Genomic DNA, 12,893 nt, shown 5'->3' on the forward strand with positions numbered 1-12,893 from the left:
CACCTACCCACATCGCATTTCCATGAGCCTAACTTCCAACTCACCGAGAAGCCAGGATCTCTGCCCTGCATGTCGCTCCATGTAGCGTGGTATCGTGGAATTCAGCATTGAATCATGGGTTGATCCGGGGAATCGGGCACAACAATGTTTGATGATCTTGTTTGAGTCACATACCATTTGCACGTTGATGGTGTGGTATAACTTACAGTTGCGTTGCGCTACCTCCATGGCATGTGGGACCACCAATTCCACATGGGTGCAGTCGATGGCGCCAATGCAACCAGGGATGCCGGCCAGTGAATGGAAACCAACTTTGGTGTTTGAGATCTCCTGCCCAGTCCGTGGTAAGTAAATGTGGTCGCCTGTGTGCTTCAGGAGGGCATCAAGCACTTGGTTCAGCGTACGTGAGAATAATGGTTGTGATATGCCATGCATGTGCCCCACTGTGTGCTGGTAGGTGCCTGTGGCCAGGAAGTGGAGCACAGACACTACCTTCAGTAGGGGTGGGATGGTGGTGCGTGTTGCAATCATGCTGACAATGTCGTCATGTATCATGTCCAAAATGGTGGTGATGGTGTCCTGGTCCAGACGGTACAGGGTGTGGATCTGCTCAGGAGTTAGGTTGAATGGACTGGCTCTGATGCGAGGGATTTGGGGCGGCCTGCGTGGTGCCACTGGCTGCGCTGGTTGGGCATGCTGGGCCTGCCTCACCCTCCTTCTCCTCTTGCGTCTCCTCTGTGCTGCCTGTTGTTGTTGTTGTTGTTGTTGTTGTAATTGTAACAGTTCCACTGCAATCATGTCCTCCAGCCCCTGTATTGCTAGTAGTATTGGAATCATTTTGGTGTGTGACTGGGTGTGGGAAGGGATGGGGTGTGCCCCTTTTGTGCTGGCCCAGTCTGTATTGCCTCCACCTGTGCTGATTGTGTGCACCTGTGGCAGTTGGGAACACTGCACATGGCCGTTTATGGGTGGTCCGCGATGCCGGTATTTGCTCCATGCCGGTAAGGTACTTTTCGGGCTTCAGTGGGGCGTTATTTGCATGTCCGCCTGACCTGTGATGTTCCCCTGTTCGCACCATGCCGGTATTGCTGGCATGAAGGGTCGCGTGCCCGCCCCCCTGCCGCTATTAGCGGCACCGTTAATTACTGTGCCGCTAATAGCGGGTTGGCGTATCATAATCGTGCGGAGCGGTAAGCGATGCTGCTAATCCTTTACCCATAGTGTGTTTTCATCCCCTCTGCCGACTTTTCTAAATTTCACAGAGCATAGGCAAAAGTTTGCTGAAGGTGTTTTCGTAAATTTTCAAAGTACTCATGAGTCATGGACACGTTGATCAGGGTCTGCTCTTGAGTTCTGTAGAGCAGATACTGAGGTAGCAACATTTTCCATCCAGTCAGGAGCTAGAAGGGTGTAGACCTGATGGCCATCAGGACAAGCAGCAATCGGATGTCCCAACTAGGTCCCCAGTCAGCCACAAACTTCTTCAAAATGCCCACAATTGTTTTATTGTACCTCTAAACTCCCCCTCTCGAGGCTGGGCGATAGGCAATGTGGAGCTTTCTCTTTACCCCTAATATCTCCCACATCTTTTTAATCACCTCACTGGTAAAATTACTTCCTTGGCCTGACTCAATCCTTTGGGGAAGGCCAAAATTAAATAAGATGTGATTAATCATTAGGGTGGCAGCTATCTCTGCCTTGCAATTTGGGTCCGGAAGACATTCCACCAACTTGGTAAGCAAGCATGTCACGGTCAACATGTACTTGTTTCCTCCAGAGGAGCAATTCACTGGCCCGATGAACTCGACTTGCAAATCTGACCAAGGCAGTGTCATTACCCTTTTCTGTAGGGAGCTATGTGTATGCGCAAGCTTGGCTGAAACTAAGCACAGACAAGACACCCTTTTAAGTATAGGTCGTGGTCCTGACCCATGTGTGGCCAGTTTGCGACCTCCCACAAGATTTCCAAGGTTGTATGAAACCTCCTATGACCGGCAGTCGCTGAGTCCTGGCCATGCCTTAACATCAGGCTCCAGAATGAGGTAGGTACCACCCACTGGTCACATCCAGATATGGATTTCCGTACCAACAAACCATCTTGGATTCAGAACATTTTGGAAAACTTCATCAACACCCGGTGATCCTCTTTCCTGATATAATTGGATTCTGTCAGAGGAAAATTTACTGGGTTTTCAATATGTTGATCACATTTCCCAATAATTGGGTCCTCTTTTTGTGCAGTAATTAAAGCAGCATCTGTGGTTTCTTTACTCCACTGGACAGTTGAGACTCAATTTTGGGCATGTATTTGAGACCTGGTGACAGCAACGATCTGGATTTCTCCCAACAGGTTTTCACTTACTAGGAGATCCGCGCGGATGGCTCCAGTTTTGGCCAACTGGTCAGCCAAATCATTTCCACTTTTGTCTGGTCTCTCTATTTCGGAGTGAATGCTGATCTTTTTCCAATAGATGGTCATCTCATTAGAGGTGACCAGATCATGAATTGCTTGGATTAATTTCCTGTGCTTGAGCAGTTTGTCACTCGCACACAGCATGCCTCTTTAATCAGGGGCTCCACGAACCCTTTCCTGACATAATCTGAATCAGTGATTATGACCAGTTCTTTGAGTTGGTGTTGAACGGCAGTGAGGATGGCTTGATGTACCGCCATCAACTCTGCCACCTGACTAATTCAGAGGCCTATTTTGAATCCAGCATAGGGCTCTGGGGCATCATTCACCCAGATGTTCCCAATGCAAGCCACTAGTTCTTTTTTTTCACCATGATTATCAACATGGTAGGAGCACCCATCCACATAAACTGTGGGTATCCCCTGGCACATGTCTTCCTCATAAACTTTGTGCGGGGATGTAAGCTGTGCCTCCATATGGTCTTTGGTCTTTAGACTTTCTTCCTAAAGACAGTTTTCTTGAGCACAGTTTTGCAAGTCAGCTAGGGGCTCTTCTTGTTTTGGCCATATCTGACCTCCACAGGAAAGCCTTGCATGGACAGAATACAGGAAGTAAATCTGGAATTACTCACATTCCCCATTCGGATTCAGTCACCTTGGAGATATTGCGAGGGCTGGTGAGGAGTCTTGACAATGATGTGCTCCCCCTGGATGAACGCACGGTAATGCCCACACAGTTGCCAGGAGTGCCTTTTAGCAATCATTGAATTTTTCCTCAACAGAGTGTAGAGGAGGTCCTAAGTACGGCCCGCACTCCAACGTCCATTTTGAAGTACCAGGAACATTCACGCCAAAGTATGTGATGTATGATGAGCAAATAAACTAGCAGAGAGCTGCAGTGGGGCGCTGTCCAGTACCTATCAGAAGAGCATCACCTAATGAAGTACCGACACCAAAGAAAACATGGACAGTAAGGTACCCATTGTGAAAACCATATCAACAAATGAAACAAAATGAAGATCATCTGAGTATAGTCCCTGAAGAAGCCAAAAAGGTCTTAATGGAAGACGAATGGTGACGTCAGAAGAACCTGGACTGATTCACATATAGAAGATATGACAACCTGAGAATGACTTAAAGAGACGGAACACCATGGACAAGGGGCATCATGAACCTAAGATGAAAGGACGATGTCAAATGTAAGAAGCTTATGCTATGAGCATGACGAAGAAATTCGATCAGTTTATATATGTACATATGCTTGGAACCACAAGAAAGCTAAGAAAATCGTGCGGCTTTCTATCCTTAGTAGTAGATAGATTGCAGCACGTGCCACCTTACAAATCTAACTCAAAAGAAGCATGTTATATAGGTATACTTCCAAAGTGCACAAGAAGCAGAATCAACCAAAGGTTACTAGAGGCCACACAAGGATAGCTCATATTTAACAAATGAAGAATAAAAGGCAGAAACGAAACTCAGCAGAGGCAAATCGTGCCAAAAAAGCCAATGTCGTATCAGCTAAAATAGACGAACAGTAGCTAAAATTAGTGAAGCAAGGAACAGAATTTCCTGCTCAGAAAGGTCAAGATAAGAAACCAAACGCAGGTGGTGGGAAAAACAAAAATCAAATACACAAATTACATGGAGAAGAAGGCGATTTCACAGTGTCTGAGTCACGTGACCAGTCGCGCGAGAAGAAGTGAGACTTTCACACTTACGCATGGCAGTGGGCCAGGCGAAGATATCAGAACTTTTCCAGACAGGAGATGCAGTCTCGAGGCCAACCACAGTGAAATAATTGACACATGGCCACTAAAGTGATGATTGATTGTAACAATAATTGGAGGAAGGCCGGGGGAGCTGGTGGGCACCCTGCACCTGGCCGACCATTCTGCATGCTTCTAGGCAAAGTGGAAAAGTATGAGTGGGGTTGGTGCCAACCCAATCATATTAAACCAAGTAATCTAGGGTCCTATAGTTAGTAGAACCAATGGGATGTCGTACTTTTAGTGACATCACCAGTAGCCATTTTGAAGGAAGGGCTTATATGCCCCACCTGACAGTGTTTACCCAATCTCCTTATTCCGTTACCATATACAGATATAATACCTATATTAAAGTTACCTTCCTAAAACCAATAGAATTGTATGCCAATTTTTAAGCTTTAAACATCAGTGATGACACGTTTTTAGTATAAATGTTGTGTTTCTTATGAAGTTCATTGGAGTTGTGAAGCAAGAGGGAAGATCACGCAATTGCTGATATTCATGAAACTCTACGTTTTTTGTACTTGTTATTAAATGGACTCCCTTTGCCAAACCGTTGAGTTGTCATTATTGATTTGATGCTTGAGTATTAATCTGCATTCCCATCCATCTCACGGGTGCTGCGATTCCATCTTAAAGTGTTATTGGGGAAACCCCAGCTCTATGGGCCAGTTGGGGGTCCTGGTGCACACTTGGTAGCAGAGATAGGATGGTTTATCGATTATCGATTAGATAAGACACCCAATGACCATCGACATAAAGTAACTCTAGGTCCTCGTCAATATCACAAGTCCTTTGCCACCCGGCTAAGTAGCCCGTGAAGCTCCCCATGGATAGTGGTTAGAATAAAGAGCAAAACCTGCAGGCAAAGGTCTGAAGGGACCTGTGCTTCCCCCACAAAACCCCTTCCCACTTCTATGAGCGCCTGAGTGGGTGAATGGCAGGAGAGGTGGTGAATAAGGCGGTGATCCCGAGCATCCAGAGAGGAAACATGCAAATGCTGATTGAAAAAGACTACATTTTTTGGCAAAAAGTGCATGCCATAGAACAAGTAAGGGAAGGTAAAGGAGGGAGGCAGGAAAACAAAAATATTGTTAGAAGTAGAGTAGAATGTATATATATAAGGGGAAGGAAATTGTGACTCAAAGGTTACTGAGTAGTAGAAAAGAATACCGGGGAGGACACCCAAGAAGAGGAGGATAACAGGAGGATACCTGAGAAAAGAGAGGATACCGGGGGTGTAAGTGATTTCAATCCGGCACTTCACCTAAGTCAACGATTCGCATGTAATGCACAACTGAAATCCTTATTTATTTTGTGTCTAAAAGTTATTTATTTCTGAACGATGTACCACTCATATCACGCCCCTCTCTTGGAACTCTCCACCCCCGCGGTCACACTGAACCAGGAATTAGGCTGGTTTGCAAAGTTAAAATATTTATTTATGTATTCATAATATAATCACACTATGTTTAATGGGTACACAATAATCAGCAATGGGGTGATGTAACACTAAGCAATCTCTTTAATGACAAGGAGTAATAGTGAGCAAAATAATTCAGCACATAAATAATACTTTTGTGTGTGTTCAGATCTAATAGCAATGTGGTTACTATTTCCCGGTGCACAACACTCAACCCCCCAACAGGCAATGTAAAGAGATAGGAGGAGAGAGAGCAGGTATTCAGGAATGCAGAATTCAAACAAAATGTCAATCCCAAATTCCCCCCAGCAAACACAAGAGAGAAACAGAATTGATTGGCAAACTGTCAAAATGGTTTAAAGTTATCTTGGGAATGGATTGTGCAAAACACTAAATCTGGTTTAAATTGCTGAAATTGTTTGAATTCTTATGGGAGCCGATTTAGATAGTTGCAGACAAACACTAGCAATAATTTGATATTAATGAGCAATGTGAAATCTTAAAATTGAGGTCGGGTGCGATCGAAAGCTGTTTAACATTTGTAATATTTTGCCAAAACGAAAATTTGTGGCAAACTTTTCTGTGCGCGTTAATCGAGATTAAGGGAGAACGTATGGATTTGGAATGTGGTTAGGTTCTATAGAAAGCTGTGGATGTTAGTTACAAGCAGAAGTTGAAATTCTGTTTCTAGCATAAGAATTGAGGAAGTAATGGACGTTTTAGTGGAAGTCATTTTTCTGAGATAGGCGCAAGAATGGGAAAACAGGGATGCGCTTTTAAAAGACAAATTGGATTTCTTACACTAGATTATGACTATAGAAAAAGAGAATGCCACACATGAATCTCCACAGTCCTGGCCACAGACCCTTTACGTGGTGGATATTCAATTTCTTTCTGGGATTCAATTTATTTATTCACAATACTAATGATTTATGGTTTTAGAAAACAAATGAGAGAAACTTAGCGCAAAAAATGCTCTGACAATTCAAAAATACTCCTAACACTACCGGTTCTGAATACAAGAGATGATGGGTTTAAGACAGGGATTACTATGGACAGTGCAAATGCTGGTGACACAGCTCTATTCTCTAGATACTCACTATATGTGTTTCAAATGGAATCATCAGGGATTCTGTTCAGGGATTCTGGTTCTGGGACAGACTGCTGGGCACACCGGATTGGACTGGGTCTGCAATGGTTCTGGTCACAGCTCGGCACACCACTGGATTGGGTCTGCAATGGTTCTCTGGTCACAGCACAGCACAACTGGATTGGATCTTTTGGTTTGGTAATAATTATTTTAGCAGGAAAGCTGTTACAGCACAGCCCGGCTGTTTCTTTTGTTCCCCTTAGGTTTTGTGGGGTTCTTTCTGGTTCTGGAAATTCAAGGCCTTTCTGCTAGCCAAGTTTCTGGAGTCAGGAGCAAGGAAAATAGATGGTTTTCTCGCAGGGTGCTCCGCCAGCAATCGGTTAGTGGGTGAATCTGTGTGTCCTTCTAAGTCCTCAGCTGTCTCTATTCATGCTTATGATAAGGTGCTGTGTGCTGGTTTATTCTACGCACGCCCCCTTAGGCAGGTGATTGGCTGGAGTCTCTTCTCTCTCTTGATTTGAAAAGAAAACAGGGTGTCACCATGATGATGTGGGTTTATGAGTCAGAGAATTACTTTTCGTACAATACATATTTACATGTGTGCAATCTCTATAACAATAACATATATAGATTACATATTTTGAGTAGTAGATACTCCTCCAAACCTCGTCGCTGTAGGATCTTGTGTCTGCTTTTGACAGAATTTTGCCCTTTTAGTCCGGAACACAATATCCAGTTTATCAGAAAATGTGTACAAATGTGCGCATTGAACATGGGCATAAGAGTATGAAGTTTCGTGCTTTTGGCATAAATACATTTGGGGTAAAACCCTATTTTTCGCTACTACTTCCCAGAACATCTCACAGAGTACTGGCGTCTCTCACAACGTGCATCCAGAAATCACATTAACAATGCTGTTATTTCTATAATTTTCACAATTTTACACAATAATTGATCAGTCTTTTTAGAAATGTGCTTTTGGCCTTTGTTAAGCAGCAAATGGTGGTTGTCTCTGCCTTCTTCTTCCCCTGGAAGCTCAGAAGCAGTCCCCTCCCAGTTCCTTCTGGGAGAGGCCATTTATGATTCTTCACACTTTGCATGGCCTTTCACCCAGAGGATGTCCATTGTACCCTTCCCCTGCAGCCACAAATTCTCCTCCCCTAATCTAATCATCACAGAGGTGTGATTTCCTGGTGGAGTGAAGCAAAAGTGAGATGCCTGGCCTTTGTGGGGGAAGCTGTTGGACTGGTTTGATTGCTTTTAGTCAGTCTTAAATTCAATGTCATTCTGTTACATTTTTCCTTGGTTCAAAACAAACTTGTAATTTCAAAACAAGCAGCTAGAACACTTATTCCAGCTTCTAAACCATGGAATTTAACAGTTACAACCTAGGTTACTCCCAATAACAGGTCACTTAGTTTTCAGACATTATATTTCAGTTGTACAAGTTTAAATTCTATCATGCAATATACTGACAGCTGTCATACAGGTGGCCGTGGGTACTGCGCCCAGATATTGACAGATTTCACAGGCAGGCACATTTTTGCTGTGAATGTTTTGATGACAAATTCAGCTTTTCAGGACATTGTCTATTCATAATGATTTCTTGAACTAAGTGACTTGCAGCACCCAGCAAGAATCTTGGATGTTTGATGGTGTTTTGTACCAGCATTATGCAGTTTCAGCAACCAAGAAAAAGATTTTTAAAAGATTCTGGATTTCTTTCAGCAAACTCCGCTTTTCTCTTCTGTGCTCCATGTTTACTTGTTGTGAAGCCCAGTAACATGTTTCAGGAGTGAGATCTCTGTTCCACCACTGACAACATGCAGGGTAGATTGGGTAGCCATCTTTTGGTGTTGTAAAGCGTGATTTCCATAGGTTTTGGTGCGCACAAAGTTTTTTCTGCCATGTTGATAATTCTGGCACCACCAGAACACAGTGATTGCCACAGAGCAGAGCATAAGTGGGTTAATACATCCCACAAAGGCCCCCCTCACTACTTGAATTTGACCGCCCGTCAAGGGGAAGTCAGGAGATTGGGATGCCATTCTTTCTTATTGGTCCAAGAGGAAAAATGTGTCTGCTTCTCCCATCAGTGCTGGATCGATAGGATCTCCTCGCTGGTTCCAGATGGGAGTATGGAGCGATACTCCGTGCCCTTTGGGTCTTTCCTCCTGGTCCCTGAGTGGTCCTCCTTGGTGTTTAGAATTCTTGGTTCTAGTGCTATGATGACAGAACAGAGAATGGTTATGGATATTTCCCCACCACTATTCATGCAGTGGGTCAGATGCATACATTTGACATACAATTGACAATCTTTCCCGCCTGTAATTACTACTGATTTTAACAGGTGGAAAGGTTTTACAGTTGGAATTTTCTAGGGATCTGGAATGTCCCCCTCTGGGTTTCCAGATGGCTCCTCTAGTTGCCGAAGAGTATGCCTAGGATGGCAACACTTGAGCTGGTTGATGTGGACCCACTTATCTTCCCCTTCTGCCAAACTGCCTTTGGGGATACAGATTTTGTGGGCAACTGGTGAGATTCTCTCTACAATTTCAAAAGGAAGAAATGTGTGCTGTTTGGCCTGGTTCCTTTGGAAATTGTACAAGTAGACCCGGTCTCCTACTTGGTATTCTGTTTTAGTTGTCTTAAGGTCATAGTGGGTCTTCATACTGTCTGCAGGTCTTTCTAGATTTCGCAGAGCATAGGCAAAAGCATGTTGAAGGTGTTTTCTCAGATTCTCAAGAAACTCATGAGTTGTGGAGGCATTTATCAAGGTCTGCTCTTGGATTCTGCAGAGCAGATGCTGGGGAAGCACCATCCTTCGTCCAGTCATCAGCTCAAACTGTGACATTTTTGTTGCAGAAGAAGGGGCAGATCGGATGGCCATCAGGACAAGAGGTAATCGAATGTCCCAGCTTGGGCCAGAATCTGCCACAAACTTTTTTAATATGCTCACAATTGTCTTGTTGTATCTCTCAACTTCACCACTAGAGGCTAGCCGGTAGGCAATGTGTAGTTTCCTTTTGACCCCACGTATCTCCCACATCTTTGTCATCACTTCGCTAGTGAAGTGGCTACCTCAGTCTGACTCGATCCTTTGGGGTAGTCCAAAACGCAAGAAGATGTGGTTGATCATCAGGGCAGCTGCTGTTTCTGCCTTGCAGTATGGGGCCGGGAGACATTCCACCCATTTAACGAACAAGCATGTCACCGTCAACATGTACTTGTTCCCCCTAGAGGAGCGAAACACGGGCCCTATGAAATCGACTTCTAAATCTGACCAAGGCAGTGTCATCCCCCTCTTTTGGAGGGTGTGATACTGAAAATGCATCAGAGGGACAGGGCCTCTGCATCCTTGTCCTTTACTGCCTTTTATCGTATGTTCTGTTGTGTTTTCCGTGCAGGAGTTAATGTGGGACTCCTGGAGGTGCAGCTCTCTCTTTTGGCTTTGGTGAACAAACCCATGGGATACCCTTATGGCACCCATGGGTAGTGGTGCAACCCTGTGCCCCTAGTGCATGTTTTTGGGCACCTGTGGGTGGCCCACAGAGCAAGGTACGGGCTGGTGGCAGCTCTGTGCTGAATTGACTGGTGCCCTGTGCGTCCTCCATTTTGGGATGCCCAGGCCCTGTCATTGGAATCAGTAGATTCCTGATGGAGACAAGATGGCCCCCGTGGCCTCTTGCCTTCCATCGCCTGTTACCTTGACCTTCTCGAAGTCCCGGGAAGCCCTGACTCTGTCCCTTCCCCCTGACTGGCTGCTGGGTGGAAGTTCCATATATGGTAGTGTGGGGAAGTGCTGACCAGACTGGTTGGAGCCTTCCCAACGACCGTATGTTGTGGGTACACCTGTGGGTGGGACCTGGGTGAATGGAGTGTGTGACGAATACGCATTCTGTGTTGTGGGTGTCTAGTATCTGGTGTTCGACACAATGACTGACACAGCCCTGCCCGAAACCGGTATGAATGCAGTGTGGAGTGTTGAATGGCTGGGTACTTGTCCCAATACACATAACCTGTTGTGAGTGTCTGGAGAGAAGTGATTGTGCCTGATTGGCTGCCTGCCTGCATGAATGCCCTTAGGCGTGATTGGATGCTTGAGTATGACCCAGCAGAATGAATGGGAGATCAACAGTATATATAGGGACCTCTCACTGTTAGGAATCGTGTTTGAAGCTGAAGTCCACTACGACGAGTAACTGGAGTAACTGAAGCTTGACCTTGAAACCCTGCTGGACGAGAAGAATTGCTATTGCTCTCCTTCACAATCTGAAAGCTGCTGTGCCTCCAAGGACTGACCCAGAGAAGACCTGGTAAGGCACCCTCTTCCCGAGCTAGGAGGGACCATCGTGCACCAGCTGATCTTTTGCCAAAGCTCCCAGGTAGACAGACCTTAGACAGGCTACCGACCAGAGACGGGAACTGCCACGGAATCCCAAGTAGAAGCACCCTGTTGACCGCCACTGTCGACAACCACCGCCGTCGCCGACCGGAGACGCTGTGCTCCCGTTTGCCTAAGAACTTTCGAATCCAAGGACGCTCTTGTTCGCATCATCACCGCTGTATCCTGCTGGAGAAGGCCTGACCGTAGACGGGCCGAGGAGCATCCACCGGTGGGTTTCCCGTCACCCAAATACCACAGAGACGCTGATGACTCGACACCCTTGCTGGGCCACAGTTCTTCAAACTCTTTGCGGTCCAGAACTATTGACACCAAAGTGCCCCGCATGCCTCTTCCTTGCCGGACGTTTACGCTTCCCCGTCAACAAGCACCGCTAGGAATGAAGCTACCACTTCACCATCGAAGCTCACCCTGTTCTCCGTCAGACGTTCGACGACCCGTGACTCCTGCATTAAAGGGAGGGCACTCAAGAAGGTCCGTTGATTCCCCACTGAGGAACGCTACAACGCCAGGTGCTTTGGGGTTGCAGAACTATTGGGAAGTCTATTGTGAACAATATATGGACTGGGCTTGTATCTTTACTCTACAGGTTGCCCGGGTGGGGGGATCTCCACACATAGCTGTGTTTAACGGAAGTGACCAGTATTTCTGCCAATTGTTCATATATTGCTTTCCTTCCTCTCTCTACTGCTGGTTTCCTCTTTATTGGTCTGTGTGACATTTTGACAGTATAGTTGATGTACTTTAATGAGATCTGATAATATTTTTGGTACCACTGTAGAACTGTATATATTTACCATTGTTGACTTTCTGAGCACAAAGTGAGTTATTGTAATAGTGTACATAACCGTGAATATTAATTATATAAAGACTGTGTTTTAACTGATACAGTGTGCAGACATTCCTTTGTGGGTGATTGGGGACTACACTGTACTTATGAACCAGCCTGCATCACCTCCTGAGAAGCTAGGCCTTGATTGCTTGACTACGTTACCAATAATAGAGAATCTTGGCTGGGGTCCTCTGTGCCTCTCCTCTACCATATAGAGAGCGGAAGTACAGACACCCCCCTCTGGTTCTTTACAGAGGGGAGCGTGGTGTGTGAGGGATGTTGGCTGAAATTGTGCACACACAAGACACCCCTTCAAGTATTGGTTGAGGTTCTGCCCCATGTGTGGCCAGTATGCAACCTCTTGCAAGATTTCTACTGTCTTATGAAACCACGGATGACCGGCTGTGGCCACATAATGGGTATGACTTAGCATCAGGCTTCGGAATGAGGAGGGGACCACCCACTCGTCATGGACAGCTATGGATCTCCTCACCAACAAACCGTCGTGGATTCGGAACATTTTTGGACATTTCATCAACACTCTGAGGTCCTCTTTCCCTATGTAATCAGTATCCGTCAGGGGACAGTTCTCAGGGTCCTCAATGTGTTGATAACACTTCCCAATTTTTGGATCCCCTTTTTGAGCCGTAATCAAATCAGCATCTGGGGTCTCCTTACTCCATTGTGCAGTTGAGAGTTCATTGTGAGCATTTGTCTGGGACCTAGTGATAGCAGTGACCTGGATTTCCCCCAACAGGGACTCAATCTCAAGTAGATCCCCTTGGATGGCTCCGGTTTTGGCCAGCTGATCAACTAGGTCATTCCCAGTTGTGTCTGGTCCCTCTACTTTAGAATGACCCTTAATCTTTTTCCAGTAGATGGTCATCCCATTCGAGGTGACCAGATCATCAATATTTTGTATTAATTTCCCGTGTTTCAATGGTTTGTTATTAGTACATAGC

The sequence above is a fragment of the Ambystoma mexicanum genome, chromosome 1q (genome assembly GCF_040938575.1).
Source record: "Ambystoma mexicanum isolate Mex_15411 chromosome 1q, UKY_AmexF1_1, whole genome shotgun sequence".
NCBI lineage: Eukaryota > Metazoa > Chordata > Amphibia > Caudata > Ambystomatidae > Ambystoma > Ambystoma mexicanum.